Source organism: Giraffa tippelskirchi, chromosome 9, assembly GCF_054371585.1.
Source record: "Giraffa tippelskirchi isolate mGirTip1 chromosome 9, T2T-mGirTip1v1.2.pri, whole genome shotgun sequence".
NCBI classification, from domain to species: Eukaryota; Metazoa; Chordata; class Mammalia; order Artiodactyla; family Giraffidae; genus Giraffa; species Giraffa tippelskirchi.
The window spans coordinates 85,067,651-85,082,102 of record NC_137283.1 but is presented as its reverse complement, the minus strand read 5'-3'; the positions used below and the strand labels follow the sequence as shown (position 1 = coordinate 85,082,102).

At 39.9% G+C, this 14,452-nt stretch overlaps 1 long non-coding RNA gene across 1 annotated transcript in view; it reads left to right on the top strand.

The window, feature by feature from the left end:
* LOC145521818 (uncharacterized) overlaps positions 1–11,913 on the top strand; it is a 33,185-nt gene extending 21,272 nt beyond the window's left edge. The window contains exons 2-3 of the long non-coding RNA XR_014065714.1: positions 8,651–8,797; positions 9,481–11,913. This is a non-coding gene — a long non-coding RNA (uncharacterized LOC145521818). The remainder of the gene's footprint in view (positions 1–8,650; positions 8,798–9,480) is intronic.
* The last annotated feature ends 2,539 nt before the right edge of the window (positions 11,914–14,452 follow it).

Sequence of the window (14,452 nt, the reverse complement as noted above, 5' to 3'; positions counted from 1 at the left end):
TCAACACCGAAATCAGATTGATTATATTCTTTGCAGCCAAAGATGGAGAAGCTCTATACAGTCAGCAAAAACAAGACCGGGAGCAGACTGTGGCTTGGATCATGAAATGCTTATTGCCAAATTCAGACTTAAATTGAAGAAAGTAGGGAAAACCACTAGACCATTCAGGTATGACCTAAATCAGATCCCTTATGAGTATACAGTGGAAGTGACAAATAGATTTAAGGGACTAGACCTGATAGACAGAGTGCCTGATGAACTATGGACAGAGGTTCGTGACATTGTACAGGAGACAGGGATCAAGAAAATCCCCATGGAAAAGAAATGCAAAAAAGCAAAATGGCTGTCTGAGGAGGCCTTACAGATAGCTGGGAAGAGAAGAGAAGAGAAAAGCAAAGGAGAAAAGGAAAGATATTCTCATCTGAATGCAGAGTTCCAAAGAATAGCAAGGAGAGATAAGAAAGCCTTCCTCAGCGATCAGTGCAAACAAATAGAGGAAAACAACAGACTGGGAAAGACTAGAGATCTCTTCAAGAAAATTAGAGATACCAAGGGAACATTTCATGCAAAGATAGGCTCGATAAAGGACAGAAATGGTATGGACCTAACAGAAGCAGAAGATATTAAGAAGAGGTGGCAAGAATACACAGAAGACCTGTACAAAAAAGATCTTCACGACCAAGATCATCACGATGGTGTGATCACTCACCTAGAGCCAGACATCCTGGAATGTGAAGTTAAGTGGGCCTTAGAAAGCATGACTACGAACAAAGCTAGTGGAGGTGATGGAATTCCAGTTGAGCTATTTCAAATCCTCAAAGGTGATGCTGTGAGGGTGCTGCACTCAATATGCCAGCAAATTTGGACAACTCAGCAGTGGCCACAGGACTGGAAAAGGTCAGTTTTCGTTCAAATCCCAAAGAAAGGCAATGCCAAAGAATGCTCAAACTACCGCAAAATTGCACTCAACTCACATGCTAGTAAAGTAATGTTCAAAATTCTCCAAGCCAGGCTTCAGCAATACGTGAACCGTGAACTTCCAGATGTTCAAGCTGGTTTTAGAAAAGGCAGAGGAACCAGAGATCAAATTGCCAATATCCGCTGGTCATCAAAAAAGCAAGAGAGTTCCAAAAAACATCTATTTCTGCTTTATTGACTATGCCAAAGCCTTTGACTGTGTGGATCACAATAAACTGTGGAAAATTCTGAAAGAGATGGGAATACCAGACCATCTGACCTGTCTCTTGAGAAACCTGTATGCAGGTCAGGAAGCAACAGTTAGAACTGGACATGGAACAACAGACTGGTTCCAAATAGGAAAAGGAGTACGTCAAGGCTGTATATTGTCACCCTGCTTATTTAACTTATATGCAGAGTACATCATGAGAAATGCTGGGCTGGAAGAAACACAAGCTGGAATCAAGATTGCCGGGAGAAATATCAATAACCTCAGATATGCGGATGACACCACCCTTATGGCAGAAAGTGAGGAAGAACTAAAGAGCCTCTTGATGAAGGTGAAGGAGGAGAGTGAAAAAGTTGGCTTAAAGCTCAACATTCAGAAAACTAAGATCATGGCATCTGGTCCCTTCACTTCATGGGAAATAGATGGGGAAACAGTGGAAACAGTGTCAGACTTTACTTTTTTGGGCTCCAGAATCACTGCTGATGGTGACTGCAGCTATGAAATTAAAAGACGCTTACTCCTTGGAAGGAAGGTTATGGCCAACCTAGATAGCATGTTTAAAAGCAGAGACATTACTTTGCCAACAAAAGTCCGTCTAGTCAAGACTATGGTTTTTCCAGTGGTCATGTATGGATGTGAGAGTTGGACGGTGAAGAAAGCTGTGCGCCGCAGAATTGATGCTTTTGAACTGTGGTGTTGGAGAAGACTCTTGAGAGTCCCTTGGACTGCAAGGAGATCCAATCAATCCATCCTCAAAGAGATCAATCCTAGGTGTTCATTGGAAGGTCTGATGTTGAAGCTGAAGCTCCAATACTTTGGGCACCTCATGCGAAGTGTTGACTCATTGGAAAAGACCCTAATGCTGGGTAGGATTGGGGGCGGGAGGAGAAGGGGACGACAGAGGATGAGATGGTTGGATGGCATCACCGACTCGATGAACACGGGTTTGGGTAGACTCCGGGAGTTGGTGATGGACAGAGAGGCCTGGCGTGCTGCAATTCATGGGGTCGCAGAGAGTCAGACACGACTGAGTGACTGAACTGAACTGAACTGCTAATTCATACAGGATTTAAGTCTTGCCTGACTGGCCTACTGTTCTTCCTGGTTTTCTTTAGTTTAATCCTGAATTTTGCTATGAGAAGCTGATGATCTGAGTCATAGTCAACTCCAGATCTTGTTTTTGCTGACTGTATACAGTTTCTCCATCTTCGGCTACAAAGAATCGATTTGATTTCAGTATCAACCATTTAGTGACGATCATGTGTAAAGTCGTATCTTGTATTGTTGAAAAGGGGTATTTCCTTCAGCTATTGCATTCTCTTGGCAGAGTTCAGTTAGTCTTTGTCCTGCTTCATATTGTTCTCCAAGGCCAAACTTGCCTGTTGCTCCAGGTATATCTTGACTTCCTACTTTTGCATTCCAATCCCCAATAATGAATAGAGCATCTTTTCTAGGTGTTAGTTCTAGGAGGTCTTCTAGGTCTTCATAGAACTGATCAACTTCAGCTTCTTCAGCAAGGGTGGTAAGGGCATAGACTTGGACTATTGTGATGTAAATGTCTTGCCTTGGAAATGAACCGAGATCATTGTTACTTTTGAAGTTGCACCCAAGTATTGCGTTTCAGGCTCTTTTGTTGATTATAAGGGTTATTCCATTTCTTCTATAGGATTCTTGTTCACAGTAGTAGATATAATGGTCATCTGAATTATATTCGCCCATTCCCATCCATTTTAGTTTGTTAATTCCTAGGATGCTGATGTTTATTCTTACCATATCCTGTTTTACCATGTCCAGTTTTCTTTGATTCATGAACCTAGCATTCCACATTCCTATGCAATACTGTTCTTTGCAGCATCTGATTTTACTTTCAACACCAGACACATCCACAAGTGAGAACTATATCTACTTTGGCCTAGACGGTTCATTCATTCAGGGGCTATTGGTAATTCTCCTTCTCTCTTTCCCAGTAACATACTGGACACCTTCAGACCTGGGGGACTCATCTTTTGGTGTCATATCTTTTTGGCATTTTATACAATTCATGAGGTTCTCACAGCAAGTATACAAGGTGTTTTGCTATTCCTTCCTCCAGTGGATCACATTTTGTCAGAACTCTTTGCTGTGACCCGTCAGTCTTGGGTGGCCCTGCACAGCATGGATCATAGCTTCATTGAGTTACACAAGCCCCTTCACCACAACAAGGCAGAGATCCATGAAGGGGGGATGTTGCATGGCATGGCCTAAAACGAAACAAAGCCAAACAAAAAACACCATGAAAATGAAAATAGTGCAGAAAATGCAAGTGGATACTTGAATAAACATTTTTTTAAAATAAAACATTGTATTTCACAAATAATGATTTATATTTATTAGAAGCACTTTTGTTGATACTAACTTACTAGTATTAGAGTAATTATATTGCTTGTAATTCTTAGGTATTTTATTTGGTAAATTTTTCCATTTTGCTTTCAAAAACCAGAGAGAAATAAATATTGACTGCATATAATTGGAGAATGTTTAGATTTTCTTCACTAGAGAACATTCAGATTTCAGTTATATACTTTTTAACAGCACTTTATATACATGAATATCTTAGTTCTTGCCATCTAGTGGTAAAATTATCAATTTCTAGGCCCAACTCCCCAGCTGGAATATGAGCCCATCCACATAGGCAGATGTAGTGTCTGTTTATCTTTGCATCCACCATTATTGCACAAGGTTTGATGCATAATAGACCCTTCAGTATATTTGCTGCCTCGAACTACACCTTTCCCTTTATCTTAAGCAGAGGATAATACTAGGTTGGCAATACTAGATACTGCCTCTGTTTTTCTCTAAGCTGAGAAGAGTGTTTTGCTTGCATTTCTGAATGTAGGTGGTCAGACATGCTTGTAGAAAGGGAACTGGGTCACGGAGATGAACTGGGTTATCTACATGGAGATCTATAGCTCAGCTCCATGAAATGTTGCCCTTGGTGTGATGCCCTGCAGCACCTTGCTCAGCATGTTAGGCACAGGGAGTGGGACTTGGCAGTTGTTTGGTCAGATCAGTGGCCACTCTCTCTTGATTCTCAGTCCCTTAGTATTTCTGCCATGTCAGTCTCATATGGAATGCTTTCCTTAAATTCTCTCCCCTGAGCTTCCTACAATTTAGTCATGTCCTAAATAGCTAAGAAGTGGAAAATGGATGCACAGGGGTTGGCGTTTGCTGCCAAGTGGCTGAAAATAGCATGACATCAAGATGTGAAACCCAGCTAAGTGTCAGTATCAATAATGTGAAGCAGCAGGAACAGGTCAATGAAAGCACAAGCCCTCCAGTGCCTGCTGCCCAAGGCCAGAAGCTTGCATTCCTACAGAATGTCAGGACCTGAGAGAGAGACAGGACTTCATAAGTCGATTTGAACCTTCTTATTTCCATACAGACACCCTTTCTGTATGGACAGAGCAGAAGGCCACCCAGGGTCATCCTGGAACATTTCCACTGAAGGAAATGTGCAGTGTCTCTGCTCCTGGGAATAAAACTTTCCAGAACTCTATGTGATAATTGAGGCCAAGTGATCAAATACATCTAGTTTATTCCTTTTTGAAGGGTGGAGAAATTCATTTGTAATACACTGAGTTAAAACTGAATTATTGAGGCAATGACCTAACTGAGTTAAAAATTACACTTTGCCTGAAATACATGAACTCTTTCATACATTGTATTATGTGAATCAAACCATTCAACCCTAAAGGAAGTCAACCCTGAATATTCATTGGAAGTACTGATGCTGAAGCTGAAACTCCAATACTTTGGCCACTTTATGTGAAGAGCCAACTCATTAGAAAAGACCCTGATGCTGGGAAACATTGAGGGCAACAAGAGAAGGGGGTGGCAGAAGATGAGATGGTTGGATGGCATTATTGACTCAATGGACTTGAGTTTGAGCAAATTCTGGGAGATAGGGAAGGACAGGGAAGCCTGCAATCCTGTAGTTTTGGGGGTTGCAAAGAGTCCAACACGACTTAGTGATTGAACAACAACAAGCATTATTATGTGAATCAATCACACTTTGTTTTCTAAGTAACATTATAAATAGAAATGATTCCTCTTGACCTCTAAATCCCCATCTTGTTTTTCAAAGTTATTTTTCACTGACACACAATAAATACATTTTTTAATCTTATCTTGGTACAGACACACACACATACACAACTGTAGCATGAACAAAAGCATCATAGAATGATACTCACCCTTAGCCTTATGTTTTCTATTACTTACTATTTTATTCCACTTATTTGTTTTATAAAATCATCAGCACTTTAATTTTTGCTTCCACTAAGCATACATTCTCATTCTAAGTCAGCTGTGATTCTGCTACATGTTATCTTCACCCAGAACCTAAGATGATGAAGTAGATTCTATCTAGAACATTGCCATTTCTTGTGGCACATGGAGAACTATATGCTGGTTTGTAAGGCATTTGCCCCCAAATGAAACACATTTCACTCACATACACTGAAAGCAAGTCAAGACATGTGGCTAAGTCTGATGTCATCAGATTTGGAAGACATAATCCTCTTTCAGAGATAATTAGCGGTTATTCATGAATAGTGGTTATAATGTAGCCTACTGCAGAGATTTACGTACATTCATGGTTTCTTATAAATCTTAAAGCCATGTTTATACTAAGTATTATTCACTGTATTAAAGTGATTACAAAATGAGGCTCCTAGATCATAGAACTCATAGACCCAGCCTGAATTTATAACTTATCTCGGAGCTTCCTTGGTGGCAGATGGTAAAAGTGTCTGCTTGCAATGCAGAAGACCCAGGCTCGATCCCTGGGTAGGGAAGATCCCCTGGAGAAGGAACTGGCAGCCCACTCTAGTACTCTTGCCTGGAAAATCCCATGGACAGAGGAGCCTGGTAGGCTGCAGTCCATGGGGTCACTAGGAGTCGGACTTCCTTTCACTTTACACTTTCCTGCATTGGAGAAAGAAATGGCAATCCACTCCAGTGTTCTTGCCTGGAGAATTCCAGGGATGGGGGAGCCTGGTGGGCTGCCGTCTATGGGGTCACACAGAGTTGGACACAACTGAAGCAACTTAGCAGCAGCAGCAGCCGGTACTCTTGCCTGGAAAATTCCATGAATGGAGGAACCTCGTAGGCTACAGTCCACAGGGTCACAAAGAGTTAGACATGACTGAGCGACTTCACTTTCACCTCATGATATATAAACCCATTCTCATAACCTATACATCTTTTAAATCACATCCCAATAGACTGAGATTTCACTTACAAGATGTCCCCAAACCTAACAATTACAGTAATGAAGACATAAGCTGATTAATGATATTCTACCATTAAAAAATAACTGTTGTCCCACTGAAAAAGATTGAGCTCTACAGCTTGAAGAACACTGTTCCGTGGATGGCCAAAGAGATTGGGAATGTGGAAAAATATTTTGTTTTCCATAATGATTTATTCTAAGAAAACAGTATTACATCAGGAAACTGATCGAATTACAGAGCCATGAGATAACTGGAATGGGTGAACTAACATCACATTCAATTCTACACACAGGTGTTAGATAAACCTTATTTCTGAAAAAAAAAAAATGGGTCTAAATTATAATAGTTTTATAAGTGTGATATGTCTTCAATATTCACCATAAGAATGTAAAGCCATCCTTACTTAAATCCAAATAGCTAGCAACTGTGTTTCTTTTTTATATAATTTTCTTGATAAATTACTTTCTAGTTCTTTTTGAGCATTTTTATGGGTGAACTTCTAAGTGCTTTGCATATTTTACCTCAATTCATCCACATAATAACTTATAAATCAAGGAATATTATTTTCTTTATTTGACAAACAAGCAAATAAGGGAGCAGAAGTGAAGTAATGTGCTTATGGTCACCCAGTTGGTGAGTGAGAGTCAAGGTCACACGCAGGCTCTCTGGCTCTAGAATAAATGTTCTAATTTCTAATTATGATAACAAATAATATAAAAATTACCATTTTAACAATCCAATAAATTTAAGTGTATTTTCATTGTTGGGCAGCCATGATCACCATTGCCTTCCAAAGCTGCTTTCACTTTGTAAATCTGAAACTCTACCCATTAAACTATAACTTCCACACATTCCCATGACTACCTTCATTCTTCTTTCAGTTTCTATGAATCTGAATACTCTAGGTACTTAATATAAGTGTCATAACACAGTATTTGTCCTTTTGCTACTGGTTTAATATTTTTTTTTACAAGGCTCATCCAATTAGCAGCATGCATCTGATTTGGGCTTCCCTGGTAGCTCAGACAGTAAAGAATCTGCCTGTAATGTGAGAGACCTGGGTTCCATCCCTGGATTGGGAAGATCCCCTGGAGAAGGAAACAGCAACCCACTCCAGTATTCTTGCCTGGAGAATTTCATGGACTGAGGGGCCTGGCGGGCTACAGTCCATGGGGTTGCAAAGAGTTGGACATGACTGAGAGACTTTCATTCCATATCTTGTTTTTTTCTTCTTTAAGGCTGTTTTTGTAATATTTCATTGTAGGTATACACTAAAATATGTGCATCTGTTCATTTCCTGATGAGTTCTTTGTTGCCTCCATCTTTTGGTTGTATTGATAGACCTGCTATGAACATGAGAGTACAGATATATTTTCAAGTTCTTGCTTTCAATTCTTTTGAGTATATACTCAGAAGTGAAATTGCTGGAGCATATAGTAATTCATTATTTTACATTTTTGGAGGAACTACCATAGTATTTTCCACAGCAGTTGCACCATTTTATATGACTACTAGCAGTGTACAGGAGTGCCAAATTCTCCTCTTCACCAACACTTGTCACTGTCTGACAGTTTTTCATTTTTTTGTTTTTTTTTATACTAATCATCCTGCTACGTATGAAGCTATTGTCTCTTATGTCTGCTATCTGGTATTTCTCAGAGAAAATTTCTGTTGATTTATTTTTCTTTGAATATACCACACTTAGTGTTTCTTTATTTGTGTTTTGCTTTTGTTGTGGTGGTGGTTGTGGTTGTTGTTTAAAAATGTACATTTGAATCATTTGTTAACTGGAGATGAGAGATTTTCTCTTTCCCAGGATGCTGGGAGTTTCTCGTTTTCTTTTCTGTTTGTTTGTTAGTTTGGTTCACATGTTTTCTTATTGTAGGGTTTTTCTGGACCTACAATAAGCCTGAGATGGAAACTTACGGTCTTAGGTCTTTTCTGAATCTGCACATTTCCCTGGGCATGTGCAAAGACTTTCCAAATTCCCCTTTATATGCAACTGCTTTTGAATGTCCTAATCCTTAATTTCCTGGCTCCCAAAAGACGACGAAGAAAAAAATGAAAGAGAAAAAAAATAAAAAATCAAAACCCACAGACACTGGGTCTTGAAATCCTTGGAAGTCACTTCAGCAAGAGGAAAAGTTTGTAACAATTTCTGCCTTTCTTTGTGTCTGACCTCCACAATCAGGTGGCAACAATCAGCAATCAGAAAACAGATGCCCAATATTTGGAGGAGAGAATCCTTATTGCCCACTGTGACTTCCGTAAGCTGCCAGCAAAGTGCTCCAGGAACATGTGAATTCTGCCTGCCCTGTGGCTATGGGCTATAGGAGAGGTACTTGCTACTGCTCTGCTACCCCAAGGTCTGAAATTGACCAGAATGAAGGGTATTTAACTATCCAGGACATCCTGTAGATATTGCAAGCTTTTAACAGTCTATAGCTCCAAAGTAGTTACATCAGACAGACGTTATTTACGTGGAAAATCAGATTCCTAGTGCTTGCTACTCATCCATTTTAACTCTTGAGATAACATATTCTTAACTACCACACTCCAGTAGATTTCTTTATTCCTCTTCTGACCAAAATTTGCTATTTGGCTTCCTTATACATAGGCTGCATGGGATAAAAGCATAATTTTCTGGACATTTCCAAATGATTTAAACTATGGACTGCACCCCAGGGTCAAGCTTCTTTTAGTCTGGGAGGCATTGGAGTTTTCCAGAACCTGCTTCTGGAGCACCACTGCTTTGCCAGTCATTCCTTCCTCTTAGAGTTAATAGGTCTCACTATGCAAATAATTAAGGACATTAACTTTATTTTCTAACCTTCCCTAAAAAATTTCAGTTCCAATACTCATTTCCTTTTCAACACCACAAGGGAGACTGGGTGATAAGTGAAAAGGGAAGATTTTTCCCAAATGGAGAAAGAGCTTAATAAGTAGGTTTGAATAATAATGGAACCTTCAGTAATGTTCTATTAATTCTGCTTCTTTCATGTCCCTCTTCCCCCTTCTCAGGCTTCCCTGATGGCTCAGCTGTAAAGAATCTGCCTGCAATGCAGGAGACCTGGGTTCGAGCCCTGGGTCAAGAAGATCCTTGGAGAAGGAAATGGAAACCCACTCCAGCATTCTTGCCTGGGAAAGCCCATGGACAGAGGCGCCTGGTGGCTACAGTCCACGGGATCACAAAGAGTTGAACACAACTTTAAACAAGTTCTCCTTCTCACCATGACAATGACTAGTGCTGACCTAAGCCCCCCTTGCCTCATCTTTCTCATCGGCAGTGTTATTTGTCTCTGAGCTGCTTTCCTGGCTCTACTCTGTCCCCTCAACTAGATCTTAGATACCAGTACAAATGTGATCTTTCAAAAACACGTATCTGATCATATTACTCCTCCACTTAAAAACCTATATTTGGGGGGTATGAATGCAGTTATTCACCTGGTGTTGTCTTTGATCACCAAGAGACAGATGCAACCTCTATCCCCATCACTTGAGGTATGGATAGATGGTATGCTGAGAAATACAGCCCAGTGTGAAGCATTTCCTGAGGTCAAAGGCAGGAAAACTAAGTGTATGTAGCAGTCATGGTAGATTTTCAAATCTTTGTTGAAGGAGAAGAGTAAGAAATTAACCCTCCAAAATGTCATATATGTATACAGAGAATTCCATGGGCAGAGGAGGCTAGAGGTATACAGTCCATGGGGTTGCAAAGAGTCAAAGACTGAATGACTAACACTGCTGCTACTACTACTACTACTACTACTACTACTACTACTACTATATATGCAGAAGACATAGACTCAAAGATATTATCTGCACAGCATTCTTGAAAAATGTTTGAATTGAACCTAACCAAGAAGAAACGATCAGAAAAATTAAATAGTTGGGCTTTCTAGAAGAAAACTGGCCTACTCTCATCAAAGATTTGATGTTATGAAAATTAAAGCAAAAAGGCAGAGGACAGTTTTAGATTACAGGCAATTAGAGAAAGAAGGCATGAAATTTCCGCTGCAGTGTGTGGGCCTTGAAGATATTCTGGACCAGAAACACGCACAGCCACACAGCTATAAAAGGCATTATGGTGGAATTGGGGATATTAAAATGCAACTGTCCAATAGTTAATAATACTGCATTAATGTTTATGTCTTTAGATGGCATGATGCTTTGGGAAGGAGTTAGAATTGGCACAGTAGGATGAGGGGAAAATTTATAGAGTTGCCTTGAACCAACAAGCATGATTATTCTAACACTTGGCACCTCAAATTCAGCTGAAAACATATAAACAGATAGTAAGAACATTTTGAGACTTCAAGCACGAAACTTTAGTCCATGAATCTTCAGCACTTTCCATGAATTTTTCAAGGCTTAGCATCAGTTTTTTGTTCCTGACAATCTTCCATTCTACACGGGGGGCCAGGCCAAAATGCAAGGATTCTTACAGGCAGCTATGCTCATGCCACTTTCTCTGATGAAATGCTCTTTTCTTTTTCTTATGTAGCATAATCATACTCATTTTTCCAGACTCAAGGACATGTTAAAACTTTCCTACCTTTCTCTCTTTCTTCTGTTATTTCTTTGAACTCTAACCTACACCCCCCCCGCCCCCCCCACACCCTTCCCCTTAATGATATCCAAGACTCTATAACTATTACTTCCTCTGATCAGTTTATGTGCCTCTCTAGATTGATCTTCCTTTGCTGTGGAGATTATGTTTTGTTCATGCTTGCTTTCCCAATATTGAACAAAGTGGTCATAGGCAGGTGTTCAACAAATATTTGTGACACAAATGAATTGAGGAAGGAAAAACATCACGGTCTCCTTACACGCTGAAGCTGCTGACCAAAAGGTGAATTATTTGGCAAGGTCATCAAGTTAACAAAGTCAGCACTGGTTAAATCCCAGAACAGAGCTCTCTGCTATAGTTCATCTTGTAATCATATGGTCTTCATTCATTTTTAAACATTTATTGACTGCCCACAGTGTCCTCAAAATTGTTCATGAATCTGGGAATACAAAGAGATGAGTAAGACACCCTCCTGTGCTTGAATGTCTTAAAATATATTGGGATCAATAAAATGTATCTCATATTTATACTAGTGCAGGTAATATTTGAAAGAAAAAAAAAGGGTTTAGAAGGAAGGATAATCCAAACTTAGGGTAGAGAAGAGAAAAGTTTGAGGGTAAATATTTCCATAGATCTTAAAAGATGCATGGAATTTGGACAGGTAGAGCAAGAAGGCAAGGAAAGAAGGAATAGTGAAGGAGATTCCATAGGGGAAACAGACTGTGGCAGAGGGTAAAGGAGGAAGCGAAGTGTGTGAACACCTCCTAAATTTTCCCTCCTACTCTGTTCCCATAGCCACCACCACCTTAGTTCAGATTCTTATTACGTCTTGTCTGGCTTTGTGGTGCTGGGCCTCCTTACTGCCTCCATTCTCCATACCCAACACACTTCAAGCCATTTTCCACTCCACCACATTAATTATATTCCAAATGCAAAAATCAAAGTAACTAATGCTTTGCTTAATATCCTTCAAAGAGTTGATTTTTCCCTTCAGGTTAAAAGCTGCACATCTTCTCTTATTATAGAAAATTCCTGGTGCTTCCATAGGATTTCCCTGGTGCTTCTTGTCTAAGCATTAACTCTTTTGTGTTTCCAGTTGGGTCATTATGTGTCCATCATACCAAGCTCTCGAACTTGCCTGAACATCCTAAACTCACCATCCTATTTCTTAGCACATGATGCTCTCATACACTGGCCTGCTCTTTTCTAATCCCCACTCCGACTCTTTTTCTTTCTTTTTATTTTTGCTGTCCCAAATTTCATTCTCTTTTAAAGCAAATGTTTACCAAACACTACCAACATGCTGGGCTTCCTAGGTGGCTCAGTGGTAAGGAACCTGTCTGCCAATACAGGAGATGTAGTTTTGATCCCTGGGTTGGGAAGATCGCCTGGAGTGGGAAATGGAAACCCACTCCAGTATTCTTCCCTGAAGAACCCCACGGACAGAGGGGCCTGGTGGGCTACAGTCCGTGGGGTCACAATGGGTTGGACACGACTGAGTGACTGAGCACATACCCACAAGTGAAGATTCATGACATCTCCTTTGTGCTCCCAATGCAATAGCCTCATGTTTAAAAATGCTTTCCTGTTAGCTGCATTTTATACACATATATATACGTATATATATATATGTATAGCATTACAATTATCTGTTTATTTTTCCAGTACTGAGAGCTATCTGTGATATCCTCTAGGACAATGATTGTGTCTTTTTTAATCTCTATTCTCCAAGTATTTTTGCTGTCGTTCAGGTGCTCAGTCATGTCCAACTCTTTGTGACCTCATGGACTGCAGCATGCCAGGCTTCCCTGTCCTTTGCCAATTCCTGGAGCTTGCTCAAACTCATGTCCACTGAGTCAGTAATGCCATCCAACCATCTCATCCTCTGTCTTCCCCTTCTCCTCCTGCCTTCAATCTTTCCAAGTATCTTCAACATTTAAAATAAATACAAGTTTTGTGTCTTTAAAATTTTTTGTTGAAATATAGTTAATTTGCAATATTTTGTTAGTTTAAGGCATACAGCAAAGTGATTCAGTTATACATATATATTCTTTTTTAGATTTTTTTCCATTACAGGTTATTACAAGATATTGAATATAGTTCCCTGTGCTATACAGTAGGTCCTTATTAGTTATCTATTGTATATATAATAGTGAGTACACTTTAACCCCAAATTCCTAATTTTTTACAGATTAGGAGTTTGGGAATAAAAGTTTTGAATTGAATGAATGAACAAATTATCTTTGCTAAAATTAAGTAAAGCTAGATACCTGATTAATATCTAATAACCCTTTCTCTAGAACTAAAGAGCCTCTTGATGAAAGTGAAAGAGAGTGACAAAGTTGGCTTAAAGCTCAACATTCAGAAAACTAAGATCATGGCATCTGGTCCTGTCACTTCATGGCAAATAGATGGGAAAACAGTGGAAAAAGTGACAGACTTTATTTTTCTGGGCTCCCAAATCACTGCAGATGATGATTGCAGACATGAAATTAAAAGACGCTTACTCCTTGGAAGGAAAGTTATGACCAACCTAGATAGCATATTAAAAAATAGAGACATTACTTTGTCAACAAAGGTCTGTCTAGTCAAGGCTATGGTTTTTCCAGTAGTCATGTGTGGATGTGAGAGTTGGACTGTAAAGAAAGCTGAGCGCAGAAGAAATGATGCTTTTGAACTGTGGTGTTGGAGGAGACTCTTGAGAGTCCCTTGGACTGCAAGGAGATCCAACCAGTCCATCCTAAAGGAGATCAGTCCTGGGTGTTCATTGGAAGGACTGATGTCAAAGCTGAAACTCCAGTACTTTGGCCACCTGGTGTGAAGAGCTGACTTATTTGAAAAGACCCTGATGCTGGGAACGATTGAGGGAAGGAGGAGAAGGGGACGACAGAGGATGAGATGGCTGGATGGCATCACCGACTCAATGGACATGAGTTTGGGTAAACTCAAGGAGTTGATGATGGACAGGGAGGCCTGGCATGCTGCGGTTCATGGGGTCACAAACAGTCAGACACGACTGAGCGACTGAACTGAACTGAACTGAACTGTTTCTCTTCACTGAGAGAATCTGTATTTTGAGAGTGGCTATTTTTCCCAAATAAAAAAATTTGTCATTTTCCTTGAAAACTAGGGTAACCAATGTTATGAAAAGGAAAGTTGTAGAATGAGGTCTTCAAGAAATCTCTTTGAGGGGGCTGACTCTGTTAATCCATATTGCCTTTACCTCCTCTTTCCTTGTTCTTCCTTTCTGGAAGTCAAATATGATGGCTGGAGCTGCAGCCACCGTCTTGCTACTAGAAAATGAAAAACATGCTCTAAAGATAATGGAGAAGGAAGATAGATGAAGGCTGAGGCATTGACAGTATCATAGAGGCACTGTACTCCCTCTGGACTTTCTGTCTCTAGATTTAAGTGAAAGGAAAT